Genomic DNA, 16,174 nt, shown 5'->3' with positions numbered 1-16,174 from the left:
ATTTTCAACCTGTAGCCAGCCAGCTGTCACCTCTGAGACCGAGGGAGCAGAATTCAAGAGTTGCTAGAAGGATGGTTTAGTCCTGCTTCTGAACCCGCCTGCTATATCTAAGAGGGGGGCTCCTATGTGGGTATCAAGCACAGCCTTTGGCATAACAAGATGCAGCTACAGAGAACTCTTCCACCCTCCTCTTCCAGTCCTTTCTTACACTTCAGAGAACTGGATGGCTTTCAACTGCCCGAAAGCATCCTTCTGTGAAGACCGATTTGCGAGGTAATGAAGCTAGTGGCTCACCCCCATCCCCAGCACTGTCACAACCTGACATTTTAGTGTAGGTTTATTTGTTTATTTTCTGTCTCCTTGGCACCAAGTGGGGGACACCCTCTAGGGAACAGTGTATGACGCATCGACAGCTCTGAACAAATACCTCCTGAATGAATTCAGTTCCTTTTAAAGCCAAACCTGGGAGACAGTTCCACAGAGATGTCTAGGAAGTGTGAACTAAAGAAGGTGACACTTAAACTCCTATTTGAGCAGGAGCATTTTATATAGACTTTGTGGAATATAGGTTCTTTCGTTCTGGAATAAGAAGACACCATTAAAACTTTTCTGTGATGACAGTTCTCCAAGAAATAATGCAGACACTGGAGCATTTTCTTCATCATGGGTGTGTGCATAGATAAAGTCATCACAGATGTCCTTTCTGAGCAGGTGACATCTAACAAAGACCTGAATAAAATGAGGGAAGCAGTCCTGCAAAAATGTGGAAGAAGAGCAGTCAAAACTGAAGGAACAGCGGGTGCAAAGGTCCTGAGGTGGGAGTGAACTTAGCATGTTCAAGAAAGAGCAGGAAGGCTGGTGCAGCTGGACGACAGTGGTGGGAAACGAGGGTGGAAGGATGCCAGGCAGGCGTCTGTCACAGGGAGCACTAGGAATCTGAATTTTTCCAAGCTGGGCAGCCACTGGAAGGTTTTGAGAAGAGGAGCCACAGCATCTGATTAGATGGATCACTCAGGGTACTGAGAACAGAAGAGGCCTTACTTATAGAGGCAAGACTGGAAACCAGAGGAATGGATGAGGCTACGGCAGTCCAGGCGGAAGATGAGAGGGGCATCTGGGAGGGCATGAGGAGTGGTCGGGTGTAGAACAGAATCAGAGCCAGCAGGACTCGGGAACTCGGGAGGGCTGAGTGTGGGACCTCCTCTCCTCACCCCATCTCTACCTCTACTATTTCCTTGCCTTCTTAACCTTCAAGACCAGCTCAAACATCAATGTCTTCAAAAACCTTTCCTGACCACCTCAGATGGAGGACCCCCTCTCCCTCAAAAAATTAAAATAGCAAGCAAATGAGTCAACAGGAACACAGGTCTGAAGAAACCCATTCGCAAGTGCCAACAAGCACCAAAGCCACATAAGTCAATCTCATCTTGGTCCTGATGTTCTCACGTTTCTCTAAAGAGTGTTCATTAACAGGGCCCAGCCAGGGTCTGTCCACTACCCCCAAGATCCTCCAGGATGCTACAAATTGGAATGAAGGCTCTGGCCCTGCTCATCCCCAGACAGGTGCTAGGAATCTCAGTCCAAGGGAACCCCAGGCTTACCTGTGAGACTCACATTCAACATCCAGGATAAGTTAGGGTCCAGACAACAATGGCTATGCCCAAGGCTTTCTGGAGGCTCACACAGTATCTAATCCTGCTCACCGTACACCCCTCTGCTACCACCCCCGGGGTGGCCTAAAGCATCCCAGACTCAGAAGTGAAGGGCCCGCGAGGAGCACAGCAAACAGGCTCCGAGCCAATCTGTGACCAGAGCACAAGCAGCTGCAAACGTACAGACCCAGACACCATTCTCTGCTCCGGGTTTCTCTGCCCTACAAGTCCTGCCTCTGCCGCAACCTCTATGCCCCACGTGGACACAGCCCTCCTCTCTACTTTCTTTCTTATTCCCTCATGGTGCCTGTGCGGGACGATTAAACAGGGATGGTCACCCCCACTGATGCGGGTGTAAGGATGCTGATGACCGCTGGGGCGGGAGTGCCACGACATGCTACATACCCTCTAGGTAAAGGAGTCCCTCCCTCTAAGAAAGCGAGATATCAGTGTTCCCTTCTGACTAGCAGGCAAGCCAGGACACTCCTGCTAATAACCCAATGAGGGCCCAAGATCGGCAGACATGAACATCAACACAGAGCTTTGTCATCCAGCGTTACCTATGGTTTTCTGCTTCTTACTTTGAAGGTAGGCAAATACCCCCGTGTACTGAACGACAACAGGATGTACCAGTCCATACCCTCACAGGCTCTCTGCCTTGCTGGATGCTAATCCTGCCTAGCAGAACTCAGTAGCACTTCTACATGGTTATGGTATTAGGTTTATGGAACATATTTTAAAAATTAGAGTACTGTATTTTTTAAAAGGCAGGAAATGTAAGCAACACCAGTGGGAACATCTTCAACTAATTCCTTGGAGAAACATATGACTTTTTCTCATTCTTAAGAAAAACAGCCCACCATCTCAAGCAGAAATGCAAGTATATCTGACACCACCTCCACACTGGGTCCACAACAGACATTACTAATTGATCACAGCACTATTTCCCACTGAACTCAGATGCAGCCTCCAAATCCTTAGAAACAGCCATTTCCAAGGGATCACAGTTGGCCTAGAAAATGGAACTATTTCCCACTTCTGCTCAAAAAATACCTGCTGCTATGTTAGTGATGTTTTGAAAGTTAGAGGTGGGGAGGGGAAGGAAAGAAAAGAGAAGTGAAGAGAGACTCTGGGGGTAAATTATTTGTCATCAATAAAAACATAAGGATCAATCATTAAATGTTAGGTATTGTGTGAGGCACTGCAGAAGTTGAGGATGGGGGCAAGAGGAAATCTGAAATAAAAAGCCCATGAAGTAGGAAACGAAACCTCTAGATGAAACACATGCACACATTCTCACACCTTTGCACACAATTATTGTCAATGGAGCAAGATGCCATCTGTTGGTATGGCTACAAATGAAAGTGGATTCTTCTTTTCTCCACCAGGATAAGGGAAGCAGTACCAGAGAATACCAATAACTCTTCATACCAATTTGTCCACCTCCTCAAAGCAAAAGGTTTTTATATAAATCAAAGCCCTAGATTTTCAGAACATTTCTGCCTGTGTAGCCTCTGAAAATATCTCAGGTGATAAACAGCCCAGGTGAAAACAATGACTGAACCAATGATAAAAGAGGCTAAAGTGGAAGCAACCAAGAGCAGCACAGCGATAGGTAGTTAGAACAATGCAGATTTCTTTAATGCTTTCTAATTAACTTACTGGGAATCTAAACATGCTCATTCACAAAAGGTGATGACTTTATCTTCAAGGCCAAACAGTGAGGCCATTTGCCCACTTTTGCTCTGCTTACAGTAGAATCAGATGACATCACAGTCCCCAGAGAACATTCTTGGCTGAGCCAGGACAGCTTCTGGGGTCACAGCACGCTCAGGGATGAAGACCACACACCTACAAGGGGGTCTCACCTTGCAGGCTGACCCCCTCCCCCATTCACCAGAGCAGCTGGTACCTGCCTTGTTTAAGGAAGTATTTTTAAGGGAAGGTGCATATCATATCCTATTTCTTTAGGATAAAAAACATACCCCCCCCCATAGCCCTGTGGTTCATTTCTCAAGGCTGAGAGCTCAGATAAGCTGTCCATCCACAGGGCGGGCTTGTGAGGGCTCTCAGCAGTGGGGGCTGCCTCTCCATCCTTGGCCTGTGAACAGTCACCCACTGGAGCAGAACCCTCTCCCTGCTTCACATGGTTCTTCCCACAGGAGCACAGAAAATGGTCGGAAAGCGTTGTTCCCTGATTGGTAGGTGAAACACATGTGTGAATGATGAAGCACGTTTATTTTCTTCCTGCTGCAAAACAGCTAGGATTATTTCCCTAGTCTTTTCCTCGTTATCACACACCAGCCCCGTGCAATTTTGGTTCCTTGGGTTCTGAGGCACAAGCTGAAAAGATGAAGACATTTTGTCCCCAAAGGATTACCCTGCTCCAAAATGTTAAAGCTTTCTTTTTTTCTCTCCTGTTGAGTGTCACAACTAAAGAGCGTCAATCAGAGGAAGAAACGTTAGATAGCGGGTCACTAAGGGATCAGAAGATGCAAGCAAAGATCAAGGAAGCCTGCAGCCCAGTGTGGAGAAGACCGTGGAAAATTCAAGGAGGCCCTCTGCTCTGAGAATGTCAGGAGTTTTATAAGTAGCTACTATCTGTGTGGGTAACTCTCGGGGGACAGTTTAGTTTCTTGGCTCCCTTAAAACATCAACTTTTTCTCCCCCGTGGCCAACTGGATGGGCTTTAACACAATTCCCAGCTAGTTAACTTTTTCCTGAGAGGAGTCGCCACAGTAGAGGCAACCTACTTTAGGCAAACCAGAGATCTGAATGATTTAGATTTACAAACCAATTAAGGAGAGATTGTTCTAGAAAAGGATTATCAAATAAGGTCCTTTAAACAAGATACAGATTTTTTAAATCCCACATTTTTTTTCAGAAGCTCACTCACTGCAAAAGAGGTCTGTCCCATTGGCTGCTTTGTGTGTTAGTAACACACTGACTGCCAGTGCATCTGACCCCATTTCCTTTACCTACAGGGAAAAAAAAAATCACCTTGAATCAACCTTTGTCGACTGTCCATGCTGCGGCACTGTTCTAACACCTGGGCATCCGATACTCAACTGTCTATTCAGAGGTACAAAGGTCATCAAAAATGCTGCCAGCTGAATGAATGAAGTTCCTACACACAAGTGAAACAGTAAATGCTCTTTCTGTTCTGATCTGAGATTCTATCAAGTCTCGAATTTATTATTAGAGGCTCCCTGGTCACAACAAAATATATTTTAAGTCACACACACCTCATGTGATTATCTGTCTTCTGAACATCTGAACTTTTGATTGAAGAAGGGGGATAAAACCTCTACCACACTTGTTTCTTTACATTTCATGGCATTGCGAAGTAGTAATATTTCTTTTTAGCCAGCATGACAATTACCTTCATGGCAATTACTCTCAATATGTAAATATTATTTAGGGGAGCAGCTGTCTGAAAGCCTGATTACACTTAATGTCTACTACAAAATGGCACTCTCACACATGACTGATGCCAGGAACTTCAGTATCCACAGCATTCCATGGATGACCTGGAGAAGCAGAACAGCGGGAAGGCTAGGACAACAGGAAAGCGTCCTGGGTTCAAATCCTTGTCCTGCCACTTGCTGGCTGTAGGAACTTCAGCAAGTTACTTAACATTTTTGTGCGTCAGTTTCCTCATCTATAAAATGCGGATCATCACCGTATGTCACAGGATTGCTAGACGGGTTAAAGGAATGTGTGCGATATGTAAGGCACTTAAAGAAATTACCATGTGCCGGGCACTGTTCTAAGTACTGGCCATTATCTCCTCAAAGAGTGCCTTGCCCCATCATACCAAGAACGCTCATCTTTTCTTTTTTCATTTTAGCCGCACCACAAAGCTCGTGGGATTTTAGTTCCCCAGCCAGGGATTGAACCCGGGTCCTCAGCAGTGAGAGTGCAGAGTCCTAAACACTGGACCACCAGGGGAATTCCCTCAAGGACCCTCCTCTTGAGCCCAAGGTATTCACTGTGTATCTCATGTCATACTGTGAAAAACTGTGTGTTTGCTTCTGCTACAATCTACAAAGAATTCAGGGGCTGGGGGCAAGGGCAATGGCCCTCTTTGCTTTAATATCACCAAACCCAGCAGAAGGTCTGATACACAGTTAAGTGTTTGCTGAAGTGAACAATCCATGTATAAAATAACCTAAGCAAACAAACAAACAGCATCCCTCACCTTGAGCTGACAGATCTTAGTTTTGTTATTCATCCCTTGGGCTCTAGAAGTGAATAAAGTAGCTACCTTGAGTGAATTAAGAATAAAATGTTAGGCCCAGTTCACAAAAACCACAACTACTGTTTCATCACTTGGATCTATTCTACATGGGATGACAGCTGAGATACTCCAAATGCCTCTGGTATTACTGTTAAGAGAAAAATGTCCTGCCTTTTATCGGAAATCCAATCCAATTTAGTTGAAAGGACTTTTTATTTTTCCCTCTGTTCCACAGTAGGGGAAAGGGGCACTTCGCAAGAAAGTAAATCAATATTACATAGTGAGTTGATGTTTTTCTAATTGTAAATCTCTAACTCTCAAGTGATTCACTGGGGCATAAGCAATCCATTCACCGAAACCTTCTACAACCTACAGAGGGTTCAAAATAAGAACTGATTTGAAAGGATGGCTTCAGTCAATGAAGGTCCCACTACCTTGATCCTAACAGAGCACTAGTCCAGGAACCTGGACTAATGCCTTTTATATATTTTTCTCTCTCCACAAGGAAAGTTAAAACAGAGTTCTGCTTAATTAAGGAAGAAAGCTCTCCTCGTTCGCAGGTAGTAACGGAAGTTTTGCATTAACTACAGGTACCACATGTAGATAAAGGATTTACTAGTGATGATCTTCAGGCACTGGGAGACCCTGAATCATTAAAGAATCATTAAAGAATGATGAAATTACATAACAATTTTTAACCTGTATGCACCTAACAATAAAACATCACAATACGTGAGGCAAAAATGAATAGAGGGCCTCCCTGGTGGCGCAGTGGTTGAGAGTCCGCCTGCCGATGCAGGGGATACGGGTTCGTGCCCCGGTCTGGGAGGATCCCATATGCCGCGGAGCGGCTGGGCCCGTGAGCCATGGCCGCTGGGCCTGCGCGTCCGGAGCCTGTGCTCCGCAACGGGAGAGGCCACAACAGTGAGAGGCCCACATACTGCAAAAAGAAAAAAAAAAAAAAAAAAAAATGAATAGAACTACAAGGAGAAACAGATGAAACCACAATTACAGCTGAAGATTTCAATACCCCTCTTTCAGAAATGGACGAATCCAGCAGGCAGAAGACAAGAACACAGTTGAACTCAACGACACCATCAACCAACTGGATATAATGGACATCTATAGACTCCTTCACCCAGTGACAGCAGAATATGCATTCTTCTCAAGTTCACATGAACATTTACTGAGATAGACCACATTCTGGGCTATAAAACACACCTTGACACATTTAAAAGAAGAGAAATCATACAATGTCTGCTCTCAGACAATAAAGGAGTTAAACTAGAAATTGATAACAGAAATATAGCCAGAAAATCCCCACATACTGGAGATTAATCTAAATAACACATGGGTCAAAGAAGAAATCTCAAGAGAAGTCAAAAAGTATTTTGAAGTAAATAAAAATGGAAACACAACTCATCAGAATTTGTGGAATGTAGTGAAAGCAGTGTCTAGAGGGAAATTTATAGCACTGAATGAATATATTGGAAAAGAAGAAAAATTTAAAATCAGTAATTAAGTTTTTACCTTAGGAAAACTTAGAAAAAGGCAAATTATATCCAAAGGAAGCAGAAGAATGATGAAGATATTCATTTTAGTTACTATTCTGCTCTAAGTATCTGAAAATTAGTCATCCACGTGGGACAGTACTTCTCAAACTTTTCCATTAAAACCCCCAAAATGGCAAAGAGAAGGAACTCATACCCGCTCCTCTAGAGTCTGGGGGCACAGCCTGAAACAATCGAAGTGAAAAAAAAAATCACAATTTATTTGAAGTCTTGTATCCGAAAAATTAATTATGACATTTCAATCTTGCATTCTATTTGCTAATATATCTGAGTTTGTTTTAATATATAAAACAATGTTATGACTTTCCAGTGAGGTTCCTTTCTGATTAATTATTTCCTTTACTATATCATGGGAGATGTGCCAGGTTTGGTCTGTGGCTCCAGGTATGCCATGGCAGATTCCACCGTCCTCCCATTTGAGAAGGCGACATGAAAATATACAGTGTCAGTTAACCAGAATGTCACATGGAGTGAGGACTGCAGGCCTGCCTCATGTTCCCCAGCTCCTGCAAAGCACAAAGTTCCAGAAAAAATAGGAGGGCAGAGGCAGGTTCACCATGCCTTTCAGGACAGTGAGACTCAATGCCCACCCAATGCCTGCCTACTTCTCAAGATTTTTCTGCCCCAGGCTCCTGGGGCAATAACACATTACCAGCCCCAAAGAATGGTTCATTACAGGGTGAGCCTCAGATTAATGGAACAGAACAGGAACTCCAAAAAGACTCGAGTACACCTAAGAAAGTCTCAAGTGACAAAAGTGGGATTCGAAATCAGTGAGTAGAGAATAAATCCAACAAATGGTGTTTGAGGAACCGGATCATTTCGACAAAAAGGCAAGTTAGATTTTTATCTCACATCTTACACCAAAATGCATTCCCAAAGAAGTGAAATTTAAATCCAAAAAGTAACAACATAAAAGTACAAGGGGAAATGAGAGATCAGAGAGTCATAGTAAATCCCTTCCTACCACAAGACAAAAGTAGAAATCACAAAGAAATAATGAACAGATTTTAAGTCCTTAAAGGTTAAAAACAAAAACAAAACCATACTTCTGTAAACCCAAACATACACACACATGTAAATTTAAATGACAAAATAAAGAAAATATTTAATATATCTTTTACAAAACTGTTTACAAATCAATGAGAAGATAATTCACCCACCCAAAACGTGACCTGAGGACAGAAATGGGTAAGTCCCAAGAGAAGAAATTCAAATACTCAAACATGAAAAAGCATTCAATTGTAGCAGACTTTGGTTTTAGCCAAAGAAACACAAATTAAAACAAGGAGATACCATTTTGCCAACATGATTAGCAAAGTCTAGAAAATGATAATATTCATCCTAGGCAAGTTTGCTGCTGATAAACAGGCAGTCACACATAGGACAGAAGTATAAATTTGTCTACCTTTTCTGGAAGGCAGATTGTCAAAACATACTGAGAGGTGAAAAAGTGTGTACCTTTTGACCTAGTAATCCATTTCTGGGGATTTGACCATAGAAAATAATTCAAAGATGCTGGTAATGTTTAGCTGTAAACATTTTCATTTCAGGTTTGAATCTTTAAAGGTTTGAAACAACCTACCTCTCTATCAATAAGGGGTGGATAAATGAATAATGACAGAGCTGTGTAATGGAATGCGTTAGTCATTAAGACTAGATTGATAGATACATTTGTATCTTTGCCACAGAAATATTTTCTCCATACACCGTAAGTGAAAAGCAGATTTCAAAATACCAAATGCCATTTTTGAAGGAAAAAGAGTGAATATACAAATATATCTGTAACCACACACAGAAACGGATCTGGTAAGATTCCTGACAGTTCAACCTCGTAAGAGGATGTCTCTGATGAGCTGAATGTGCAGGTGTTTTCTAGATACTTTTGTTTGTAGATTCTGATTTCTATTTCGCTGTGGGAAAAGAATGATTAGTATTTAGCGAGGCTGGCAGACAAGGAGGGCACCGTGCGGCCCACATGGGAGGTGGCGACCAGAGGCTGTGTGTTCTGGTAACACTAAGTGGCCCGCACTGGGGCCAGCACATAAGATGTGTTTGTTTGGGTTTTTTTTTTTTTTGGTGGGGGCGGGGGGGGGACATGGGAGTCTTTGATGAGGTTTAGGGAGAGTCCAGATCCAGAAGGATTCCCCATCAATGTGATCTATGAGTTTACCTCACCTCCCTAAAAAAATGCTCAGGCCCCGGGCTTGCTTTCATTCTAGTTCAGGGACCTATGATTCATCCCCTGAAACTCTAATTATAACACCCAAGGTCTGCTATGTGCAAAAACATCTGTCATTGTTCAAATGTGCTAGCAGGGAGTGTGTACGGCACGCAAACCGGCCTGTTGATGTGTTCCTTCAATGCAAAAGTGGTAACCCAGAAACCAGTCCCAGGTGAGAAGTGCCCAAGCCCAGAGTTTCCAGCTGAGCTCAGTGACAAATAAAGTGACCAGGTTATGTCCCTCAGCAGCTCACATGTGAATTCCTCAAAGCCACCGCCACGGTGAAAGTTACAAGTCTTACGTGTTTTCTTTCAACCAAGAAAAGTATCCTAAGTTTGTGTTTTCCCTGTTGCCAAGGCCTGGCAGAGGGAGGGGAGCAGGGTGTGTAATTGCAAACCGCTCGTTTATCAGCTTTGGCTGCTTTTGTGTCACCACTTTACGTGTACCATTTAGCCAGTTAATCTCCCGTACCTCTTGGAAGTATAGTAGTTACACAGAGAGTGCCTCAGCCCTGGAAAGAGATGACGAAAGAGCCATCAAGGTATATCTATTCTCTAAGCACCCAGGAGAATTGTTTACTAACCTCATTCAAACTCAGATTAGAGGCCTAAAATCCAAGAGGAAGACATGGTCTCTTTGTCAGAACCCAACATTTTTTTACCTAGAAGTACTGATCTTAAAAACAAATGAAAAAAATAAACAAAAAGCAAATGAGCAAACAACAGAAATGTCCCATTTGCTCCAAACACTACAGTAACATCTAATGGACACAACAGTGTCTCTGGAGGTTTTTAAACTTTTGAAAGCTTAAGAAACCATCAGGAAGCTACTTAGCAGCCTCTGCTAGAAATCACAGTGCCATGTGTCATCCAAGTCAGAAATGGCATTATTATAACAACTTTGGCACATGCATTTATGCAAATAAACCATCAGATATGAAGCTTTGACTTGAATTTGGTTGATGATTAAAAAGAAGTTTTTCTTCAAAATATCATTATCAAGAAAAACAAATTAAAAATATATTTTATTTGGGGGGGCCTAAGTGTTTACTTTGCTTCATATTTGGTAAAGTCATATTAACTGAGGTTGCAGGTGCAAAAGAAAACTTTTTAATTAAAAGGAGATCATTTATAAATCTGTGCTAAAGCTTTAGAAATCTGAATTGAATAGACTGTGAGGAAAATAAATAATTACCAAAAACACCTAAAGAAGTAGAAAACTTGAACTGATCACTAAAAAGGAACCAAGCTCAAAAGTTTCATAAGCAATTTCTTTCAAGCTTACAAGAACCATTTGATTTCCATGATATTTCAGCTACTCCAGAGCGTAAAACAGATGGAACATTTTAATATTTATTTTAGAAAGCTGACATAACACTGATATCAAAACCTAAAAAAGAAAAAAGGCCCCAAATACTTCAGAACAGATCAAATCTAGCAGTAGATACAGAGAATAATACCACACAACCAAGAAGGTTCATTCCAGGAATTTAAGAGTGGCTTTAATTTAACTGAGTCAATAAATATCCTCAAAACATTTGGAAAAACAACAACAACAACACATTATCTCCCCTGCTTTAAAAAACAAAGCAAAATACCATAACTTTTAGTAAGTTATGAAGAGAAGTATACTTTACTAACATGTTAAAGTTTATATATATATACAAATACAAATACACAGTCACATATATATGTATATTATATATAAATAACTGAAAAGTCAGCCTCTTGTGTGACTTAGTTAAATGCTACAAACATTAGCAGTACATCAAGAAAAATACAAGGGTATCTACTGCCTTTAAAAAAATGTTGTTCTTAAAATTCTAGTCAGCATGATAAGAAAAAGTAATGAGATGAAAATATAAAAGGAAAGAGGCAAAGTTATCACTATTCAAAATTACATGATCATCTACATAAGAAACCTGAATCAACTGAAAGACTATTAAAATTAACAAAACCCATCACAAAATACAGTTGATCCTTGAACAACAGAGGTTTGAACTGTGTGGGTCCATTTATATGTGAGGGTTTTTTTTGATAGTAAATACTACACTACTACATGATCCAGGTAATTGAGTCTGCCCATGGGGAACCTTGGAAATGGAGAAACTGGTGATGTGAGGGCTGACCATAAATTAAAGGTGTATTTTTGGAGGGTTGGCCCCCTAATCCTTGTGTTGTTCAGGGGTCAACTGTAAATATAATTCTTAAAAAGCTTTTAGATAGAGAAATGCAAATCAAAACTACAATGAGGTATCACCTCACACCAGTCAGAATGGCCATCATCAAAAAATCTACAAACAATAAATGCTGGAGAGGGTGTGGAGAAAAGGGAACCCTCCTGCACTGTTGGCAGGAATGTAAACTGATACAGCCACTATGGAGAACAGTATGGAGGTTCCTTAAAAAACTACAAATAGAACTACCATATGACCCAGCAGTCCCACTGCTGGGCATATACCCTGAGAAAACCATAATTCAAAAAGAGTCACGTATCACAATGTTCATTGCAGCTCTATTTACAATAGCCAGGGCATGGAAGCAACCTAAGGGTCCATCGACAGATGAATGAATAAAGAAGATGTGGCACATATATACAATGGAATATTACTCAGCCATAAAAAGAAACGAAATTGAGTTATTTGTAGTGAGATGGATGGACCTAGAGTCTGTCATACAGAGTGAAGTAAGTCAGAAAGAGAAAAATACCATATGCTAACACATATATATGGAATCTAAAAAAAAAAAAAGGTTATGAAGAACCTAGGGGCAGAATGGGAATAAAGACGCAGACCTACTAGAGAGTGGACTTGAGGACACGGGGAGGGGGAAGGGTAAGCTGTGACAAAGTGAGAGAGTGGCATGGACATATATACACTACCAAACGTAAAATAGATAACTAGTGGGAAGCAGCCACATAGCAAAGGAAGATCAGCTCAGTGCTTCGCAACCACCTAGAGGGGTGGGATAGGGAGGGTGGCAGGGAGGGAAGCACAAGAGGGAAGAGATATGGGGATATATGTATATGTATAGTTGATTCACTTTGTTATAAAGCAGAAACTAACACACCATTGTAAAGCAATTATACTCCAATAAAGATGTTAAAAATAAATACATAAATAAATAATCTTTTTAAAAAGCTTTTAGATATCAATAACCAATTAGAATACAAAGCAGCGGAAAAGGTCTCCCCCACTAGAGTACAAGATCCATGAGAACAGGGATCAGTCTTGGCTGATTCCCTAGCACCTAGAAGCAGTTGCAGCACAGAATAGGTGCTCAATAAATATTTGTAGACTACCTGAATGAACAAGTTCACAACAAGGGCAAAAGTACAAAATAAAAGAACCAAACTGAACTCCCACAAACAGATTCAAGTACTTAGAAGAATTTAGCATATGATAAAAAATGGAATTTCAAACCACAGTAGGAAGGATAGATTATTTCACAAATGACAACTGAGAATATTAACTGGTTGGCTGTTTTAAAAAAAATGAAACATGAGTTGTACTGATACCTATACCTCACACCATACATTACAATAAATTACAGGTAGATTAGCTCAATATAATGAGACCACTAAAGAATTAGAGGAAAAAAATAAGTAAATGTTTGCCTCAACTTAGGATAGGGAAGGTTTTCCTAATTATACAAGCAAAGGTAGAAAGCTTAAGGGGAAAGATTTATAGTTTCTGTTACATAAAAACAAAAACCTGAGGCATGTCAAAAATAGTATAAACAAAACACTAAAAGACAAACAATAATGAACACTTGCCAAGTATTAACAACCTTTTAACATAAAGTGTGTTATAAAGTTCTAAGAAAAGGATGACCCATCAATAAGAAGACATTTTGAAAAGGTTAAGATGCAAATAACAGGATGACAAATGACGCACAAACTTACTCACCCTGACAATTATTAAATATGAAGTTGGGTTGGGATTTTTTTTCTCCAATCAACTTGGTAAATGTTAAAACTAACTTTTGGTTATAGAAGAATCTAGAAAGTGAGCATTCATATACTGCTAGTGGGAGAAAAAGCCAATTTCTAGAAACTTATCCTAAATAATCAAAGATGAGCCAAACATTTATGTACAAGAATGTCTGTTGTGTCATTTATGTTCCTTGACTTTAGCATTATAAATTCAATATATGCTTGTTATAAAAAATGAATCAATTCAAACCATGGCCCAACACTATATATCTGGTTCTAGAACCTGCCTTTTTGATTTTAATATTTCATAAAAACCTTTATTCTGTTAAATAGATACATAATAAATAATTGTATTCATACATAAAAATATCTTATGTAAGGAATCTCCTTAAAAAACTATAACAGTGTGGTACTGGCAACTTGTTTACTATTATAAACAAGTCAACAATCATCAGCCTTTACATTTTTCTTCATACTTTTAGGCAAGTATTTTTGTAGCATATATATCAAAAAGTGAAATTGATGACCCAAATTATACCCACGTAAAACTGACAGCTATTGTCACGTTGACTTCCAAGAGAAGCTGTATCAATTTATATTCCCAACAGCACTGTGTGGATTATTCATAACAGTGAGAAATAAGAAAAATCTATATGTCCAAAGGGCTTCAAAATTATAGTAAACATAATCAAGGGATTATTTCCCAGCCACTAAGAATGATGTTATGGATGAATGTTAAATGATATAAAAATGTTTATCATGAAAGATGGTTAAGTTACAAAAATAAGTTAAACAGTGTGAGCCTCTTGGAATTCATACAAGTTTTTAAAGAATATCTATTGACCTATACATTAATCCATCAGGCTGTGCAATGGAATGTTAATCATAGTTATCTTTGGGTGGTGGAATTACAGGCCATCAAAATAACTTTTCTCTTATGCTTTCCTGAATTTTCTATGTTCTAGAGAAAAAAATATGTTTTTGCAATCAAAAAGAAATCATAATCTATTTTAAAAAAATAAAACACTCTCTGAAAACTAGTTGTATAGAAGAATTTATATGCAACCATTCTTGATTATCATAATGAAGAGTTTTTCAGGATAAATGTTACCTACCCAGCCAAGTGTTTGCCAACTGAATCAACACTTGGAGTACCGGGCACCCCAAGGAGTCATCAGGTGCTCACTGGTCTCCCATGAAGGTCAGCCTGTGCTCAGGGTGCCAAAGGCAAAGATGAAGACCAAGGGGCTCTGCCCTCAAGGAGCCCTCAAACTAGAAGGGAAGAGGGGGCAAGTACCAGCCAATGTTAGTTGAAGGCAGGACTTGGAGGGGTCAGGACACGCTGTTGAGGTTCCCAGCCAGAAAAGTTAACACATTCAAAAACTAAAACCAAAAGAGGAAAGGCAATAGCAGGCTGTAGCTATACAAAGTTATACAAGCTTGTTATACAAGGGAGTTATGTGTCAAATCTCCTAGAGGAAGCCCTAACCATCTGCAAGTACTTGAGAAGTGTAAACCCTAAGGTGGGGAAAACTAAAAGCTTTTCAAGGTAAGAGGACAGCAGAATACAAAGGACAAAACTACTGGGCATATAATACACTAGAGTAGGGAAGTGAAAGAAAATTTTGTTTCCTCTGACTTAAAAGAGAAAGAAATAAAAATACTAGCAAATACATAAAATTCCATTTCAATAAACTTCCTACTTTTTCTAAGCCCAGGTAACAACTATTCAAGTCATATTTAATACAACTAATTCATAATGCTTCCAAAGAATTTACCCAAAGTTTTAGAGACGGTCTAAAGGGAATGTGCCTTGTGCTTAAAATGAAGAGCTCCTAAGACATGGTTCTTGTAGCCTAGATTTCTGGCTTTCCTGATTCTACGAAAGATTTTTATACTTGACATTTCACAGGAAAAAAGAAAAAAGCAAAACAAAAGTCACCATAAAAGTGCCCCAATCCTCTATCTACATGCAATCTAATACATACTAGCTTGAGCACAGAATTAAGTTGATACTTTAAAATGAGGGGATGAAAAATATTTGAAACGACAGCAAAACAACAGTCAATTTTTGGTGATCCACAAAAAAGAAAGCATGACATGATTAGCTTTGGTCAGCTTGAGTTGAATAACACGGGATCATTACATTTTCCACAGGTAAAGTACAAGAACATTTAGAACAGGTAAGAGTTCTCAGCACGACTTCTAACTCTGCTCTGGTAAACAAGACAGGCCGTAGAAGTGCCTTTAAAAATGCTCATAAACCCACGGCGGCATTTAAAACATCAAACGTGCTTTAGACAAAATGCAACTCGTTAAGCTAGAAGCTTCCCTAACAGCACCGACTGTAGAGCGGTGGGTCTCAAAGTGTCCCTTTACTCTCCTCCCCACCAGCAGCACAAGCCACACTGGGGAACTCTTTACACACGCAAACTCTCCCACCCCCTGCCCAGCCATCTGGTTTACCAAGCTCTCCAAGTGGTTGTAATTTGAGGGTACTGCTGTGGAACACACTACGGAGGTCGTGAGTGTGAAACCAGGCACAAGATGCCCA

At 40.4% G+C, this 16,174-nt stretch overlaps 1 protein-coding gene across 1 annotated transcript in view; it reads right to left on the bottom strand.

The window, feature by feature from the left end:
* Positions 1–16,174, bottom strand: part of TGFA (transforming growth factor alpha) — a 105,123-nt gene that overhangs the window by 84,894 nt on the left and 4,055 nt on the right. The gene's annotated exons all lie outside the window — the stretch shown is intronic.

This window comes from Mesoplodon bidens (assembly GCF_964165515.1).
Source record: "Mesoplodon bidens genome assembly, chromosome: 14".
Lineage (NCBI taxonomy): Eukaryota > Metazoa > Chordata > Mammalia > Artiodactyla > Ziphiidae > Mesoplodon > Mesoplodon bidens.
This window is presented reverse-complemented; position numbering and strand designations above follow the sequence as displayed.